Source organism: Xiphophorus hellerii, chromosome 16, assembly GCF_003331165.1.
Source record: "Xiphophorus hellerii strain 12219 chromosome 16, Xiphophorus_hellerii-4.1, whole genome shotgun sequence".
NCBI lineage: Eukaryota > Metazoa > Chordata > Actinopteri > Cyprinodontiformes > Poeciliidae > Xiphophorus > Xiphophorus hellerii.
In genome coordinates, this window is record NC_045687.1 from 18,668,090 (window position 1) to 18,688,196 (window position 20,107).

Below are 20,107 nucleotides of genomic sequence, written 5' to 3' on the forward strand. Positions count from 1 at the left end.
GAAGGTTAAGAGCAAACGATCCTACACACACACACACCCACACACACACACACATTCAACATCTGGAATAGGTCAAACATTTTAAAATCAAAGTAACTGAAAGACCTCTGTGCAACTTTCTAAAGCACGTTTACAGGGTATGCATGACTTTAATAATGTACATATCGGTTTTTGACTCTGTGTGGCTATTGAAAAATCCCCAACAAATTCAAAGCGGTCGGTCCACTCAGTTCTTGCTTTTAGAATAACAAAGTGTCCCAAATCAAAAATTAACCCACCACCCCCCAGAAGTGAATGATATTCCGTTTAAGGAATGTTCCAGCATGCCGCTCTTCCAGTTTCACCGTAGCCCCGGCGAATAATAGGATGCCATTGTTTTTCTAACAAGACTGCATGGAGGAAACGGCATGAGCTGTGCGGCTATATTTACACCGCTTTTCATATTTGTACGTTTCGCCAAGGCCACTGGCAGTTTGCTGGCTTAGGATACTATAGCGCCGCGCAACACACAGGAAGTAGTGGTGACGTTAAGGGAAACGGTGACCGTAGCTGCTCATGAATATTTAAAAGTGGACCTAATAGTTTGTACACATTTTGAAAAAGAGGGGAGGTGAAGCTTTAAGTTGGACTTTTTCATGCAACTTTAATGGATTGTTGTTACGTTCATGCACGTTTTTAAACTGCCAAACGTGTAAAACCAGGTCAAATTAAAACGTAGAATCGGCAATGGTGGATTGGATGACAGAGAAATGCAGATTGTGCTTTATGTTCAAACTATGGCTGATTTACAACTGTGTGTTTGGTTTCTAAGGAGAGGAAAGAGGAGGAGGAAGAGGGAAGAGGATGATGAGGAGGAGGAGGGGAGAACAGGTTCCCGACTAGAGGCAGGGTTTTTCCCTGCATTCATATCTCTCTGACGTGGATTCCCTCCCCTTCCCCCCCACACACACCTGCGACTGTAAAATCCCACCACCATCGCAGTGAGAGAAAGACATCCATCAACAACAACAACAACAATAATAATAATAATAATAATAATAATAATACAGACCTTTGGGCACTTAAACAACTTATAAACAACATAATATAGGAGAAAACATAAGATACAGAAACCCTTCAGCTGTGAGTTTGACAATGAGGAACAACAAAAACAAAAACAAGTCTATGATTTAAACTAAAATGTTTAAATTATTTATTTTAAATAAATAAATAAATATTTATTTATTTTTTACTGACGACAACTTAATATAAAACAGAGAAACATGTCGGAGGCACCTGTACCCTGAGCAAGAAGCTGAACTCCTGCGACCCGTCAGAGTGAGTCCACACTTGTTAAATTCAAGGAAATTAATGAGATCTCGACCTCAACTATTGCATATCTCTACACACACACACACACACGCACACCCACCCACGCACACACACACACACACACTCGGTGCTCTGTGCCAGCCGTCGCTTGAACCACGAAAAGCGAGGACAGAAGCCTCTCTATGTTAACAAACCGAGTGAGAAATGACAGCGCTCGCTCAAACATTTAGGAGCTTTTCAGAAGATCCGGTGAAGGTCACAGCACCATGAACCAATCCTCCATTTCAACAATGGCTGCATTTGATTTCATCCCTCGTTTTTTATTTGTCCTCTTCCACTGAAAAACTCCAGTGGTTAATTTGACGCAGTAATCGCATAGCTGAAGTCAACCCCCTCACTCCACCTCCATCTCCACCTCCACCCGTGTGGATTCTTTGTTTTCCAGCTGAAGAACAAGAATCGACTCTGTTTGTGTTGCCACGTCTCGGCCGAGATGCTGCTTGCGACGCGCCGTCTTGGTCAGGACGGGTCGACCCGTCCAATTAGTCACAGGGATAGTCTGTCTCCAAAGCGTGTCTCTGGGATTATCATGCAAAAAGTCATCGGTTGACCCCTTCCCAGATTGACTGCTCCCTCCGGGTCTCAGGTCGCTCTGACGCAAGAATGTGGCTGAATTCAGAAAGTGAAGGAGAGTTTAATCATATGCAACGGCGTGTTTGGGAGTTTAAACAAAGACGTTTGTACAGCAACCCTCAAACTCACCTTCTTGGACTGAACTGTTCGTTTCGGACTTCATCAACATCATGAGCGTTCTCAAAAAGTCAGGCGTAGCAAAAATGTATTGAAAAAACGACCCATTGAAGGGGGCAGCATTATGTAAAACCAACGTTTTTTGAGTTTTACACAATGTTATAATGTTACTCCCTCATCAGAAACACACCTGGAGTGTTGCCTTGATTCGTGCTTGTTTGAGAAATCCAAGAATCTCCCGCGGCAACAATTCAGCTGTGCAAAACGCTTGGCAGGTATAGCGCCGCCTTCGAGGCTTTTTCCAAGCTTCCGCCTCACGCAGCTCTCCTCCTCCGCTACTCAGCTCCTTCAGACTAGCCAGCAGCAATTAGCAAACACCAGGTGGAACTGAGCACCAGCTGAGCTCATTATAGCAGCTACTTCTCAGGGAAAGGCTGGTAAAAACGTTGCTAAAAGGTTCATTGAGAAGTGATGCTGTGATGGCTTCCTGAAAACAGAGTCAGAAAGAGCAGGTGTTTCTTAAAGCGACAGAGGCCCAATTTCAGGGCGCTAAATGACCAAGTAAAATTTCTTTTAAGTCATATTTGATATGTATATATATGCTAGAGGGTAACAAAAATGGCACCATGTGGCTGGAAAACACACAACACTGCCCTTTTAAACTCTTAAAATATAAATAAATAGGCGTCTCTGCATTAAGCTAACCTCGTTTCACATTAACGTAATACGGCGCCATTATTTGATTGATAAAATAATATTTATGCACCCAACTGTTTTCTCAAAGGCTCTAGAGTCTAAAGGCCCTCGTTAAAAACATTTTCAAGTCACTTTGGCAGTTTAAGTCCAACACTTCCACACCTGTTGAAAACCAATTACACTGAAATTCTCCTCAGGTACGTTTACAAGCAAACCTGAGCTGAGAGTTAAGGCGTCTCAAAGACCCCCGTGCCTCGGTGAGGGCCTGTCGGCGGCAGCCAACCAATCAGCCGGAGCGAGAGAGCGCAGGGCGACTGAACGCGCAACACTGAGACAAAGACGCACCGATTCGGGGAAGGAATCGGAATGCAGAAGCAGAGGATGGACATTCAGATATGAAATCCAAGTGTTGTGTTGAAGGCTAATTTATAGGGTTAATCGCTGCTAAACCTGAGATACTTTTACTTTTGCATTTAAACGTAATTTGGTCTTTCATTGGTAAGACTTCAACATTCCTTTATAACAAATAAAACTCATCGATTCTGGTGTTTCGATTGAGCAAAAGAGTGTGATCATTTCTCTGCTTTACCACACAGTTCCTTCACCTATGTTCTCTTTATCTGTCAGTATTTGCTTTGCAGACTTGCTCGAACTCTGCTGGATGCCCATTTGCTGGTCGAGACATTGCGATGACACAGAGAGAGAGCGAGTGAGGACGGACCACACCGAGCTGCCGGGTGTAAACACCTCTGTGAGGAATGCCATGGTTTTGTTCAGCTCCAGGAATCTGTATACAGCAGCATTCCTCCCCTCCCTATCCTGCTGTACAGGGGGACTGTGCTGCAGTGGCTTTAATGAAAACCACTGGCTTACTGTACTCAACCACAACGTATAATTAATAACACTGTACACACGCGGGGGGGAAAAAGTGCCTTTCTTTACCTGAGCTCTGAGTTTGTTGGTTTTTCTTCTGTCTTTCAGTTGATTTCACGGTTTGTGCCAGCTTTAGTTTAATGATTTTATACACACATTAGCAAAAACGCTCGATTCTAGAGCTAGCATTAGCACTGCGGCGAAGCTGGCTGCTACAGGAAGTCAGAAAAGTCCCAGTTTCAAGCTTCCGTGAGGGATTGCTTCACAAGTAGCAGGATTATTTGTAAACCGTTTACATTATTGCCCCCTCGACAAAGATTTCAACAACTGTTCACAGGACTTTGGTTGCGACAAACTTCACTTGTTCCCATGAGTCAGTTTCGACGGTTCAGTGACTCTCTGCATTCATGGCGCTTTGATTTTTATGTTGCAACCACAGATTTCAATGTATTTTACTGGGACTTTATGTGACAGACTAACACAAATAAGTACATAACTGTGAAGTGGAAGCAACAGATTTTACATTTAAGCATCAAAACTGTGAGTTCATTGCTATGCAGTCCTTCTAATTCAGTATTTTGTGAGAGTTTTTTCAGGGAGTGTCTCCACCAGCTGCTTTGCTCAGTCAGGTTGGACGAAGAGCGCCTGTGAACGTCCAGTTTTAAAGTTTTGTCTCAGATTTGTAATTGAGTTTAGGTCGGGGCTTCTAACACCTGAACCTTTTTATTTTTTGCAGCCTTCAATAGTATTTATTTTATTTGATGAATATCCCCTTTGTTTAGATCCATCCGCACTGTAAAAATAAAAAAGAAATGTCTCTATTTTACGGTAAACTACCGGCAGCTGTGGTTGCCAGAATTTGACCGTATTTATACAGGTTTTAAAATATAAGTACGATAAAATTCATATTTATACAGTAAAATTCTGGCAACCAGTAAACTACTGTAATTTTTTTTAAATTTTTTTTTTCTTTTTTACAATGCATCTTCCCATTAACTGTGACCAACTTTTCTGTCTTTAGCATTTCAGCATTTTTTCCCACAAGTTTGCTTGTATTAAACCTTAACCCGGACGCATTATAACTTTCTTACATCAACAGCTTTCTTTTTGCCACTTCTCCATGAGCTGTGAATCTCTGCAGCTCCTCCAGAGTTAAAATACGGTTATTTGCTCCCTCTCATGTTAAAGCTCTTCTTGCCTAAAGCGGCAGTGTGAGTGGACAGCCATGTTTTGGCAGGTTATCAGTTCTCCTAAATTTGTTTTAGGATCACAAATAGAACAGTTCTCAGTTTATTTAGGGCTTTTAGAGTAATGCATGCCACACTTTTCAGCTTTTCATCTGGAAAAGTTTAAACCATGCATCATGCTCTGTCCTCTTCAAAATAAAGTAAGAATAATTTTAAACTCTTTTTCAATGTGAGATCAGAAACCCCTAAAACCAAAACGAGAAAGAAAAGCAGAGTTTCCGGATGAAGCCGCCAAGTCTTTTTCAGAATAACTTTTCCAGAAATAGAAAAGGGGAAACAGAGCTGGAATACAGGTGTATTTGTAACCGTCAGTCTGAAACCGAATGCCTGAGCCGTGTGTGTTTTTATGGCGCTTCATGGTGAGCCTCCTCCCAGTCATTCCTGTTTACAAGGTTACTTCCTGAAGATGTTGTGCATGTGACACACGGTCCATCATCTGTTACTCCGTTCAGTTTCAGTGTGTGCGCTCGGGGTGTGTGACGGCTCCGCTCACAACGCGGGGGTCACGAAGGGAGAGTGTGAGGGTTCACTTTTCAACATGAGCTAAAGACTCGCTTTGAGATATTCAACATGACAAGCTGCATCGAATTGGTGTAATTCATCGTGTTCAAGCTGAATTATTCCATGGCAGAGCAAACTTAGAAAACTAAAATAAAAAAAAAAGAAGAAGGTAATTAAGATTTCAGACCAACTGCAAAAGGATTCTTTCAGTAATAACTGCGCTTTTCTCCACAGCTGCCCATTGTGTGCATGTTCACATCCTGACGCAGAGAACAGGACATTGTTTCTGAGAGGACCAAATCGAAATGCTTCGTATGTTGTCATGAAATTGGCCCACAGGGCCGTGACGAAAAAAGTCAGTGTGGGAACGGGGCACACTTCCCTCTTTGAAGTAATTCAAAGTGCTTGCTAAAAATAAAGAAAAGAAAAAAATGGAGATGTGTGACTGTCGTTTGCAGCAGCCGTGAATGTTGCAGTGGACTGGAGAGGTGCTAAAAAATAAATAAATAGACGAATCCAAGAAGATTCTGTTTTGTTCTTTGTACGGTTAGCTGGCGTGAAAGAGGAAATGCAAATTCATCAGTTAATAAAACTGGAAGCACAAGTAAGGACGTGCAAATAAAGTCAAATTTTACTGCAGCAGCATTATAAAGAAAGGCTCCGGTTTCCACATCAGTACATTTCTTCATGTGGGAACATAAATCCCAGGTCGACAGGGAAAATAAAAGCCTCCGAAATACCTCACAAAAAGATCCCATGAAATTCACATGTGAAAGTCACATGTGAAGCCGTGGATGTGGTTCACACAAATGTCCACATGTGAAAGATGTGAGACACATGTAAAAGCACATGTGTACGTGTGGATTTGGAACGTTTCATGGTAAAAACCCATGGGGCTCACATGTTCTCACATGAGTTTCACATGTGAGAACATGGGATTCACATGTTTCACTTGGGTTTTTATCACAAAGTCTTCCAAAATCACACGTGTCTCACATCATTCACATGTGAACATTTCTGTGAACCACATATTCGGTTTTTATTTGGTTCCTTATTTTCACATGTGATGAGTTTTTTTCTTTTTTTTACATATTCAGTACAATCACCTGATCTCCACATGGAAAAAAATCAGATCATATGAAATTATGTGTGGTGCACATGTGAGGAATATGTGATCGAATGTGAAACATGATCACACGTTGAGGAAGCCATGGATCACATGAACAAAACACTCGATCGCATGTGAAATCCATGGAGTTGTCTTGTTTGTAATGTATTTCTTTTGGCCATTCTTCAAAACTGTGTCATTAAGAGAACGTGCTGTTCGTGTAAGACATGCTCGCACTCAGAGGTGCTGTGCCCACAGTCAGAGCAATCATTTCAAAAAGTTTATAATAACTGTAATTGTGACAAACAAAGATGGATGGGAACTCGTGTGTGTCTTGCCAAAGCACACAGGATGGAGAAATAATCCCTCAGGTGTTAAAATGTTGCAAAAAACCGGCATCTCGTCTCCTTCACCGTCTTTCGGCGCTAGTTTTATGCCAATTAGTTGTGCAGGAGTGAAGCCAGGAAAAATAACTTTCTGTCCGACCATCACAAACGTAAACATGTGGCGACTGCTTAACTGTACGAGAACCAGAGTGGTGAGGTGGCCTGCGTCTCATTAAAGATGAGTGACATCTTTTGTCCCGGTGTCCAAATGTGCTTTGAATAGTTTTATTCATTTTGTCAGAAAAATAAAAGATAAAAACAATCGTGAAATGTGTGAGTGAGGCCATGTGACTCTCTGTCAACAACACCGGGGATGTGCATTGACTTTTTTGTCACGTTTAAATCTAAATTTATTTCTGCTGTTTTCAGTCGAGTTGAGTGGTTTCCGGCCTTCTTGAACCACGAGGTCATAGTGCAAATTATTCAGATGTTTTATCTCTTAAATCCCCCGTCTGTATTTCTTTCTTCTTCTGCTCATCCCTGAAGACGATGTCAAAGCAGCTTTTACTCACTACGGTGGAGGAACTGTGATACTGTGGGATCGTTTTCCTTACAAAGGATCTGGGAACTTTGTTGAAGCGTATGGCACCACAAACTCTGCAACAGCAGATTTTTGATAAAAATGTGGTGACTTCTACCAGAAAACAAAAAAAAAATCTGGGCCATTTCAGTCCACAGGCCTAAAGTCTATAGACGAGACTAAAAGTAGAAAACATAAGAGACGACCCAGGAATCTATGATCTATAGAGACAGTGCAAAGGTGTCCTCATTCTGCATAATGCAACCTTGTGACATATTATGGAAGAAGATGGAGTGTGGTCCAAATGGCAAAAGCACTTAGCTGTGGGTAATAAATGTGGCTTCAGCCATCCGGCTAACCGAGATGACAGGCTCGAAATAAATCAAGTTGTGTAGCGTTTTCGCTCGACTTGCCTTCATTTGCCGACACTTTGTACTTTCGGGAGATTTATTTACTGAATGGAAGCTACAGTAGGCAAAAAAAAAAAAAAAAAGTAATTTCAGCTCAGGATGTCGCAGGTAATTAATGTAACGAACCCCCAGTTGACTGCCGTGTAATTTGGAGGCGGTGATCTTTGTTGAGTCGCCGTGATGCAGCTGCTCAGTAAAACTCTAGAGTGCAATAAATCACCCAGACGTCACCTTCTCGGCACAGACTCGTGGAGCTCCTCGAAGGAATTTCCACCCCAGCATTCTGGGATAGTTCTGCACATACTGTATATACGTCTCTCTCTCTTTCTGTGTGTGTGTTTTAATAACCACCTGCGGCCCACGCACACATTGCAGCTTCAATCTGCCCTTATTGCACCAGCTTTAGGTATGCCTCAACAAATGAAGAGTACCAGACGCAACTATGCTTTATTAATGCATCAGTGGGAGAAACTGGTTGATGCATGTTCTGTTGGGCCAGGTCCATTGTAGTGGCGCAGGTAGAGGAAGAAAAAAAAAAAGAAAAAGGAAGAATCTTCTGCTGAAAGGAGCCTAATGGTTTAACAGGAGGAGGAGAGGAAATGAAAGGAGTGGCGTTAAATGAGAGGGTGAGAGCAAGGCGCTAGCTGTTAAAGAGCTAGAGAGAGTGGAAACGGGGAAATCCAGGCTTTACCTCCCAGAAGACAAGAGCGGGAGGGGCTGGGTCGGGTTTAGGAGGGCGAGAAGGCTGGCATATGCCTGCGAGAAGACCTGCAGGTGATTCTCAGCTGCTGCTGCTGCTGCTGCTGCTGGGGGTCGCTGAGGACAAACACGTTTGGCGTCTGTGGCACCAGCGATTTCCATCGCCTCCTACTCTAGATACAATGAAAATTGTGTCTGGAAACAATGCCATCTGCAGAGACAGAGTGGGAAGAAACTTTGGATTGGCCCGGTTCTGTGTCGGGGATGTTTTTGTCTGAGCAGCTGCAGCGGCCCAGGCCCTCTATGCCTTGTTTCTGAGGAAGGGGTGTTCACAATGTGAACTAGCTGGTGGAAAGACTTGGAAAAATGGTTATTCATCCACTCAAAACTACAGTCGAGATGTCCAGAAAGCCACAGACCGACACTTTGGGAGCAAAATTTAGGTGTAAAGCAGAGCATCCAATCAGAAAAATGTTTGATCCAAAGTAGGATCCAATGTGTTGGGTTAGAAAAGAGACTCATCGTTCTTCACAAAGTGGCCTCTTTGTAAAAGTCAACAACCTCATCAGACTTCTTTAGACTTCAGGTTGAACAAAGAAACGACACGGCGGTGAAAGACGCCGATGCCGATCTCCGGCCCTCATTGGGCGACAGGTGAGGTAGACCTGGGGTCAGGTTGCCATGGAGAACGGTACGGATACAGTGTAGTGGTAAAGAAACAAGAGCATCTTCAAAATAAGGATTATCGTTAATCAATTGTACAGTCCTAGTGACCAATCAGAAAGACCTTAACATCAACTAAACAGAAAAACTGAGAGAGAAAATTAGGGAAGCCAACAGTGACGGTGCCTGAAGTCTTGATTTGGTGGTAATTTCTCAAGATATGCAAAACTGCTTTCATACTAAAATCAAATCATAAACAGAATGAAATTAATGAAGAAGAAAAACATTGGTTTATGTCATGGTATTTGAAAATTGTAATGGGAAGTTCATATTTTTGTGAAAAGCTTCAAGTATTTCCTTGCAATATTAAAAAATAAGCCATTACCGTGCCTTGGTGATGAAAGAGAAAGAAAAATCAAAACACATTTGTGTTAAAGTTTCATCCATAAAAAGTGAGATTTATCAACCAGCGCCTTTATGGATGAAGCTACAGGGAGTCTTCCTCTTCTCTGATCCACTTTGCGTAATGCAAAACAGCCCCACGGCATGATGATGCCACCACCATGCTTGAAAGTTGGTACAGTGTTCTTTGTATTAAAGGCCTCACCTGGACTCCTCTTAACATATTTCTTATAATTCTGGACTAAGTAGCTTAATCTTTGTGTCTTCTGACCATCTTTCTTTCCCCAGAATCCACCGCGGTTTTAAATCTAGTTAAATCTCTTTAAAGCTCAATCTATCCGCCATGTTTAATACAGCACCACACCCAACCAAGGGCTAAGAACCAGAGTTGATTTTCACTAACTGAGTGATTTTTTCTTTTCTTTTGAAGGTTCAACATAAAATCGAGCAGATCAGGATTTGGGAGAGCTGCTCAATAGCCATTGAACGACCTGATAGCTAGAAAAAACAAGGAATTAACAACTACATTTTTGCACAACCTCCTTAGTGTGACGCTTAGTCCGGATCTTTCCTCTGCCCCCGGCCTTCTTCCTGGACTCCACACGGCTTTAAACGCTTTCTGCTCTTCCCCTCTCTCCCTCTGCTAAACTCCCCTCCTCAGCCCGCGTCGTCTTCCTCTTTCCTCCTCTGGATTTGTTTGTTCTCCTCCGGCTCCCAGGTGTTTTCCTGCCCTCGGCTTTAAGCCCGTGTTCCGCTCTGACTCAGGTAGCGCTCGTGCTGATGGCTTTCCCCGGCCCGCGCTGACCTGTGACCCCCCAGACGGAGCGAGCGAGCAAAACGGACACGAAAACAGACACAAAAACAACCGAGGCTGACCGTACGTCACGCCGCCTTGCACGCGCATGGATGCGCACTGATTCCAGCTCCCTCCTTCTTTCTCCCACTTCCAACAATAACACAACAAACCTGGCTTCCTCCGCTTGAGGGAACAATGGTAGGATAGCTTTGATGGCCAGAGGTAGTTTGTTGTAGAAACTCGCTTATCGGCCCCCATCAGCCAAAGATCTTGGCAGCGTCCCACCGGTAGCCGGGCGGTTTTGTCTCTAACGAGGTCCAGGATATCAAAATGTGTGGAAAGTTTGTGCGCAACAATGGCTAATAGATAGGAACCTGAGAAAAAGCATGTAGCAGTGCTCGTCTGTTAAAACTAATGCAGTGGATGTGAAGATATTTTGATAGGTTTTTTTCCATTTTAGCATCTTGTTCCTCTTAATTTCACTCAAAAGTGTCAAATTGATTCAGAAATTATTACCTTTTTCTTCAAAATGAAATTATCTGTAAACATACAAGTTATCGAAACACCAACGCTTCGATTCTTATGGCTCGGATGATCTGCAAGAACGTTCTGGATGGAAAGAGAAAGCTCCTTCTGGACAGCTGACTTTATACTTCACAAGACGTCGAGTGCGGGACTCCTGAGAAGTCCTGGGAGGCCACGCCCCCCCGCAGAGTTTACCTGCATGTTAGCCACACCCACTTCAAATTTCTGACCAATCACATTACAGGTGGACACACACAAAAAAGTTTTTCCAAATATGTGTGAAGAAAATCGGCTAGAACTCCTAAGTCATCGGTTCTGAAGTCGCAAGTGACTCTTTGGACCTTCAACCTAATGATCTAGATCTATCTATCTATAATAATTCATTTACAGAAGAAAGAAAGAAAGAAAGACAGACAGACAGACAGACAGACAGACAGACAACATTTTTCTCATCATTACATTGGAAAATAATTATTATTTTTATTTTTTATGTTAAATAATTTTTCCACCAAAAAAAAATCCCAATAAAGAAAATATATATGTCTTATTTTTGTAAATACTTTTATTCGTTGTTTGTTTTAAAACCCAAAAATGGACATATTCTTTTTAAATGACTACAAATTTCCTATTGTAAATATTTATAAAAATTTTTTTTAAATATATCTTTTCTCAAAAGGTTATGTAAAATTTGCTGATCAACTTTTAAATGTTTTTTCTAACCTGCATGATAAAACTCAGGTGTTTGTTCCTGCCTTATTTCAGTGCTATGTGCTCTTGTTTTCCCCATTTTGAAGAGTGGCCAGGATGAATGTGGCTGGCATTGGATCACATGTTACAACCTTAGACTCTCTCTGACCAATGTTTATTACAGGAATGCCTGGGTTTTGGTTGATATCTTCTGCTATGGCTGCTTTTCAAAGTGGCAAGTGGGATTTTTGCTTCCTGATGTGGGATTTTCTTCCCACTCTGTAAATGTTTCCCATTTAGAGCTTATTTTTTCCAGTTTCCTCACTGATTTCACACATTTTAACAAAGGGCACCAATAATAATGAAGGGTGTTGTGTATTGATCTGAAAGGACAGGCTGCCTTTCAGATTGAGCTTCCTCTGCCTGTGCGTTCATACCAGCGATCTATGTATCTGAGTGCTTTGTGAAAGCTGGTGTGTGTGTGTCTGTGTGCTGCGTGGGCTAAAGGAGGCAATGAGTCACTTCACACATGCCACCAGGACACAACAGCTCCCCCTGTTGTTCGGGGAAAGCCCCGAAGGTGTGGGTGTATTGTCCTGGAGAACAGAGCGTCCGGTGACATCATAGGGCTCCTTTCTCCTTCCCCCGTCCGATGAGGAAGGCGGGATGGAGGGGAGCAGCGGGGGGCAGCAGGTGGAGGCAGCGGGGTTTCTCATTCGGGGGTTTTTGGTTTTTCTCTCTGTTTCTGCTGGAGAGAGTTTGGGAGGAGGCAAAGCTCATCACTCATTCCTGAGTTGTAGTAATACTTTGCGGCTATCGTCAGCTCTTAACTTCCATGAATGGGCCTCTGTGTTGCAAAGCCTCCTATCCTCTGTGGCATTTAGCAGCAGGGCTGACTGAGACGTGAAAAGAAATCCCTACTGTGGCACAGAGACGCTGCAGAAATGCGCCTGCACGTGCATCGAAAGGTTTTTTTGTTTGCTTCTTCAAACATTTAGGAGTTTTGTTGGGATGTTGCCGGACAGACAGAGACACAGCAGTGAATACTCTGCAAGAATATGAAAAGTGTGGCCTGGCAAAGATTACTTTGTAGAATTATCTGTCATTGCAAATAGAGGTGCAATATCTTTTGGGGGGGGGGGGGGGGGGGGTAGGTCTAAACCAGCTTTACATGCCAGAGACAGATGTTCCTGCTCATTAAACAGTCAGGAGGAGAGCTGGATTTTCAAGTTGCTCCACAAATTGTTAATTTAATATAGTGCTGGACTTTGACTGGGCCGTTGTAGCTCTTGTCTAGTTCCAGCATCTCTGACTCCGTTATAGTTATGGTGCATTCAGGGTTTCACTTCTCCAGCTCTCTTTTCTTTTTCTCAATGCCTCTGTGAACATTTTCCTTTAAACATGACACATACGGTACATGCATTCCAAAACACGGTTTTGCACATGTTGGCAGTATCGTCACCGCAACGTTATTCACTCAAACGAGGCCAATAATTCGGTAAAGAATTATTTAAATAAATAAATAAAAATTCCCAGATGTATAACATATCAGTCTAAACGGGAAAATTCAAATCGTTCAAAAAGGAATTGGGTAAAAAAAAAAAAAAAAAAAGAAATTAATATTACCAGATATATAAAATATCAGTCTAAATAGAAACTTAAATAATAATAAATATTATTTATTACTATTATGCTGTTACATTTATTTTATGTTTATATCATATTTAAATTACTTATAAAATCACAATCATGTATCCATCCATCCATCCATCCATCTTCTTCCGCTTATCCGAGGTCGGGTCGCGGGGGTAGCAGCTTCAGAAGGGAGGCCCAGACTTCCCTCTCCCCAGCCACTTCTTCTAGCTCCTCCGGGGGAATCCCGAGGCGTTCCCAGGCCAGCCGAGAGACATAGTCCCTCCAGCGTGTCCTGGGTCTTCCCCGGGGCCTCCTCCCGGTGGGACGTGCCCGGAACACCTCACCAGGGAGGCGTCTAGGAGGCATCCTGACCAGATGCCCGAGCCACCTCAACTGGCTCCTCTCGATGTGAAGGAGCAGCGGCTCTACTCTGAGTCCCTCCCGGATGACTGAGCTTCTCACCCTATCTCTAAGGGAGAGCCCAGCCACCCTACGGAGAAAACCCATTTCGGCCGCTTGTATCCGCGATCTCGTTCTTTCGGTCATGACCCAAAGCTCATGACCATAGATGAGGGTGGGAACGTAGATCGACCGGTAAATCGAGAGCTTCGCTTTTTGGCTCAGCTCTCTCTTCACCACGACGGACCGGTACAGCGCCCGCTTGACAGCAGACGCTGCGCCAATCCGCCTGTCGATCTCCCGCTCCCTTCTTCCCCCATTCGTGAACAAGATCCCGAGATACTTAAACTCCTCCACTTGGGGCAGGACACCCCCCCTGACCCGGAGAAGGCACTCTACCCTTTTCCGGCTCAAGACCATGGCCTCGGATTTGGAGGCACTGATCCTCATCCCGGCCGCGTCACACTCGGCTGCGAACCGCTCCAGCGAGAGCTGCAGATCACGATCTGATGAAGCCAAAAGGACCACATCGTCTGCAAAAAGCAGAGATGAGATCCTAAGGCCACCAAATCGGATCCCCTCAACACCTTGGCTGCGCCTAGAAATTCTGTCCATGAAAGTGATGAACAGAATCGGTGACAAAGGGCAGCCCTGGCGGAGTCCAACTCTCACCGGAAACGAGCCCGACTTACTGCCGGCAATGCGGACCAGACTCTGACACCGGTCATACAGGGACCTGACAGCCCGTATCAAAGGGCCCGGTACCCCATACTCCCGGAGAACCCCCCACAGGGCTCCCCGAGGGACACGGTCGAACGCCTTCTCCAGGTCCACAAAACACATGTAGACTGGTTGGGCGAACTCCCATGCACCCTCCAGGACCCTGCCGAGGGTGTAGAGCTGGTCCAGCGTTCCACGACCAGGACGAAAACCACACTGCTCTTCCTGAATCCGAGGTTCGACTATCCGACGGACCCTCCTCTCCAGGACCCCTGAATAGACCTTGCCAGGGAGGCTTAAGAGTGTGACCCCTCTATAATTGGAGCACACCCTCCGGTCCCCCTTTTTGAACAGGGGGACCACCACCCCAGTCTGCCAATCCAGGGGAACTGCCCCCGATGTCCATGCGACATTGCAGAGTCGCGTCAACCAACACAACCCTACAACATCCAGAGCCTTAAGAAACTCCGGGCGGATCTCATCCACCCCCGGGGCCCTGCCACCGAGGAGCTTTTTAACCACCTCGGCGACCTCGTCCCCAGAGATTGGAGAGCCTAACCCAGAGTCCCCAGGCTCCGCTTCCTCAGTGGAAGGCATGTTGGTGGGATTGAGGAGGTCTTCGAAGTACTCTGCCCACCGGCCCACAACGTCCCGAGTAGAGGTCAGCAGCACACCATCCCCACTATAAACAGTGTTGGTGCTGCACCGCTTCCCCCCCCTGAGACGCCGGATGGTGGACCAGAATCGCCTCGAAGCCGTACGGAAGTCTTTCTCCATGGCCTCTCCAAACTCCTCCCACGCCCGGGTTTTTGCCTCAGCAACCGCCCGAGCCGCATGCCGCTTCGCCCGCCGGTACCCATCAGCTGCTTCCGGAGTCCCACAGGCCAAAAAGGCCCGATAGGACTCCTTCTTCAGCCTGACGGCATCCCTCACCGAAGGTGTCCACCAGCGGGTTCGAGGGTTGCCGCCGCGACAGGCACCGACAACCTTGCGGCCACAGCTCCGATCGGCCGCCTCGACAATGGAGGCACGGAACACGGTCCACTCAGACTCCATGTCCCCCACCTCCCCCGGGACGTGTTCGAAGTTTTGCCGGAGATGGGAGTTAAAGCTCCGTCTCACAGGGGATTCCGCCAGACGTTCCCAGCAGACCCTCACAACACGTTTGGGCCTGCCAGGTCTGACCGGCTTTCGCCCCCACCACCGGAGCCAACTCACCACCAGGTAGTGGTCAGTGGACAGCTCCGCACCTCTCTTCACCCGAGTGTCCAAGACATACGGCCGCAGATCCGATGAAACGATGACAAAGTCGATCATCGAACTGCGGCCTAGGGTGTCCTGGTGCCAAGTGCACATATGGACACCCTTATGCTTGAACATGGTGTTCGTTATGGACAATCCATGGCGAGCACAGAAGTCCAGCAACAGAACACCGCTCGAGTTCAGGTCGGGCGGGCCGTTCCTCCCAACCACGCCCCTCCAGGTCTCACTGTCATTGCCCACGTGAGCGTTGAAGTCCCCCAGCAGAACAAGGGAGTCCCCAGGAGGAGCACTCTCCAGTACCCCCTCTAAGGACTCCAAAAAGGGTGGGTAATCTGAACTGTCGTTCGGCCCGTAAGCACAAACGACAGTCAGAACCCGTCCCCCCACCCGTAGGCGGAGGGATGCTACCCTCTCGTTCACCGGGGTAAACCCCAACGTACAGGCGCCGAGATGGGGAGCAACAAGTATGCCCACTCCTGCCCGACGCCTCTCACCTTGGGCAACTCCAGAGTGGAAGTATGTCCAGCCCCTCTCAAGGAGACTGGTTCCAGAACCAGAGCCGTGCGTCGAGGTGAGACCGACTATTTCTAGCCGGAACCTCTCGACCTCACGCACTAGCTCCGGCTCCTTCCCCACCAGAGAGGTGACATTCCACGTCCCAAGAGCCAGTTTCTGCAACCGAGGATCGGACCGCCAGGGTCCCCTCCCTCTGCTGCCACCCATCCCACACTGCACCCGACCCCTTTGGCCCCTCCCACGGGTGGTGGGCCCATGGGAGGGGGGGCCCATGTTTCCTCTTCGGGCTGAGCCCGGCCGGGCTCCATGGGTAAAAGCCCGGCCACCAGACGCTCGCCATCGTGCCCCCCCTCCAGGCCTGGCTCCAGAGTGGGGCCCCGGTGACCCGCGTCCGGGCGAGGGAACACCAAGTCCAAAGTTTTCCTTCATCATTGGGGTCTTTGGGCTGCTCTTTGTCTGGTCCCTCACCTAGGACCTGTCTGCCTTGGGTGACCCTACCAGGGGCATGAAGCCCCAGACAGCATAGCTCCTAGGATCATTGGGACACTCAAACCCCTCCACCACGATAAGGTGGCAGCCCATGGAGGAGACGATCTCATCCACCCCCAGGGCCTTGCCACCGAGGAGCTTCTCAACCACCTCGGAGACCTCGACCCCAGAGATTGGAGAGCCCAACCCAGAGTCGCCAGGCTCAGCTTCCTCAATGGAAGGCATGTTGGTGGGATTGAGGAGGTCTTCGAAGTATTCTGCCCACCGGCCCACAACGTCCCGAGTCGAGGTCAGCAGCACACCATCCCCACTATAAACAGTGTTGGTGCCGTACTGCTTCCCCCTCCTGAGATGCTGGATGGCGGACCAGAATCACCTTGAAGGTGTGCGGGTTTCCATTAAGCACATTTATTTTTGTAATTCCAATAAGCACAATTATATTACCAATGGGAACACAGCAGCTGTCCCTTTTAGCAGCGTTGTGGATATTGATTCACTGAAATGTCTTTGACAATGACATTTTCCATTGCTTGCTAAACTTCCAGTTTTCCACCACTCCTATGCCACAGGCAGCCATTTTTGCATGCGAGGCAGAAGTTAATTTCAATCGCTCATTGAAGAAACCAAAGTCATCGCCGTCGCTTTTCCAGATAAAAGTTTTCCACGGAGCTTTATGCCTTTGTGTGAGTCCCTCAAAGTGCGAAAGCAGCACACATCACTTTGAGCCTTTGTGCCTTTGTAGTACGGCGGATCGGGCCACGCATGCTGTATACATAGTATATGCAGGGCGGTCCTGGCGCGCGCGTAGCCTCCGACACATGCACACGTGCGCGCACGTAGCGACGGAGAGGAAACTGCAACACAATGATAAGGTCTGGGAACACAATGGGCTCAGCGGTGCACAGACAGAAGCCAGGACCAGTTTAGCTCCGAAAGGTCAACAAGCCTCTCCAGGCTTTTATTCAGTTCCTCCAGTTATTATTGTTCAACCTTATAATGACTACTCCGATGGCCTTTATTTTGCAAATGTGGGAGCCATCCGGAAATACCAGCGAAATATGAAAATGCAAGCTCAAGACGCGAGAAAGGTGGGGAGAAAGGTTACTTATACATACTGGGAAGGTGGAACTTCTTTGACGTCAGGTTTCCCATGGACGGGTCCATTTGCCGGCCATGCGGTCGGACCGGACCGGAGAGCTCCGGTGGGGTGCCAAATTAACTGTGTCCGTTTGACAGACAAAACAACTCCAAATGCACTAATTAGACTAAATATTTGGAGAGTTCAAATACCATTTGTCATCGGATGTGCTCGATTTAAAACAATGCAATGGAAGTACTCAACCCAAACGTCCAGCCCTCAGAGACTCTCAGTGAAAGTAGATGAGCTTATTAAGAAAAGAGAAATAAAAAGTGTTGTTTTCAGTTTTAGTCTCTTAGACTATAAGCAGTATTGCCTCGGGGATTTGAATAAATTAAATAAAATGTTTAGAGTGATATCACTAGTAAACACTCTCTGGAGAGCGAGTCTTGCTCCAGGAAAAGTCTCCTCGGTCTTGGCTGCCTGTGCTGTGATGCGGATTGAGCTTTGGGGCTTTTAAAAGAAGCCGGGATCATTTTCAGTGTACATGGAAGACGAGTTGACAGCTTCACATGGAGGAGAATCTGAGCTGAGTTGTGGAGATTGTGCAGAATGCAATGTGCTTGAAGACCAGGGCTGGGTGCACAAAACAACTAAACCGCTTTTGTTTTATTCCGTTAAAGTCCGTTTCTTTGGGGACAGGATGGATTACTAAAAGCAACAAGTACACACACCTGCAAGGGAAAGGCTGTGTTTTTTTTTTGTTTTTTTTGTTTTGTTTTCTTTACCAGTTATAACATCTTTGCATTGAGCTGGACTAGAAGAGTTGAGAGCTACTGTACGTTTTGCCAAATCAATAAGTGGCATAATGAAACCAGTATCCTGATGCTGTTATGAATGTCTAAGTTACAAACAAAGATGTACAGAGAAATTAGGTCATTTTTAGCTTGTCCTACATTCTCTACATCAATAGTTTCCAAAAGTTTTTTCCCTTGTGCCGACCTGGTCGCATGCCTCTGCTTTAGGGAATACACAGACAGAGCTAACAATGCTAATATCTCTATGTAACATATCAGACACAGTTTAAATATAGGAACTCTGTTGTAATTTTGAATTTCTCTTAAAATAGAACATTATACAGCAACTACTCTCTGGCACACCGTATTCTATCTGCTCCTAATGTAAATATACATTTTGAATACCTCTTCTCATGTTGTAGTTTTTAAGGAGAACGCTTAATCTATCAAAATTGGCTTTGGTTGCTCTAAAGGTTGGGGAAATGTCAGCTGTAGTGCGATCTGTGGGTCTCTGGTTAAAACTTGAAGCGAGGAGGTTGTGGGAACTGCCACCATTGACTAGCCTGAGTGCTGGTAACCATGGAAACTAGAGGCAGGCTTATAGAGAGGCATGTCATGTTTGGGTTTTTGCATTTGGCAGATCCTTTTATGCAAAGACACTTAGAAAGGAGGATGTAACAATAAACAGGAAATATAACAATAGGTACATTTTAAGATATGTTTTTGCCTTGATTGACATTGAAAATAGGTTTCAAACATTTCATAAAGTGATTTTTTTTTTCCCCCAGCATACATCATCATATTTTGTTCCAGTAACTCTGCTACTTAAAGTTGTGCAGCTCACCTTGAAGTTTGGTTGCAATATTTTGTTCACCTGAACTAAAACTACTGGTTTTCTAAGAGCAAAACAACCAATAATAACGCTTGCTGTTCTGTAATGTCTGTAATAAAAGCCTTGGCTCAGTTTAAACTACTGTAAAATTATTTGTCTATTGTACATGTCGCACATTTTTTAAAATGCCTATGTTCATAGTTTCAATCAAATGTTTGATGCTGACATCATAACATCCTCTGTGGTGATAAAATTCCTACAATAAATGAATTAGATGGATGTGAAAAAAGCTTTGTGAGTTCAAATAGTGGCAGAAGTTTTATAGCTGGGGGCCAGGGGGCGTTTGATGAACATTAGACTAGACCCCATTATATGATTTTCTCCTTTGATAATAATCATCGTGGTGGTCTCTTTCACATCACAGACAGCGTGCCCACAAAGAGCCTTTCCCACTGATGTCACATTAAGACATCATCAGTTCAGGCCACCGGTGGCGCCGACTTCCGAGGTCCAACTGAGGAAATGTCTCGCTGATCCTCAAAGCGAAAGAGAGAAAGACCAAAGCAGGTCGCTGCCCACCACAAAATGTCAGCGTTCTTACATAATCCCTGCAAGTGTTTTCTCTAATGCGACACCATCTCCCCGCGCCGAAGCTGTCCGACGGAATGAAAAGGTCAAGACATTCGACAGCCGGGACCGCGGGGTCGGCAAGCGTCGATCAAAAAGTTCAGCCCGAGAAAGCAGAGTGTTTTCCTTCCCCTTTAGTCAAAGGTTTCTCGATTACTTCACATTTTTTGCAAGCAG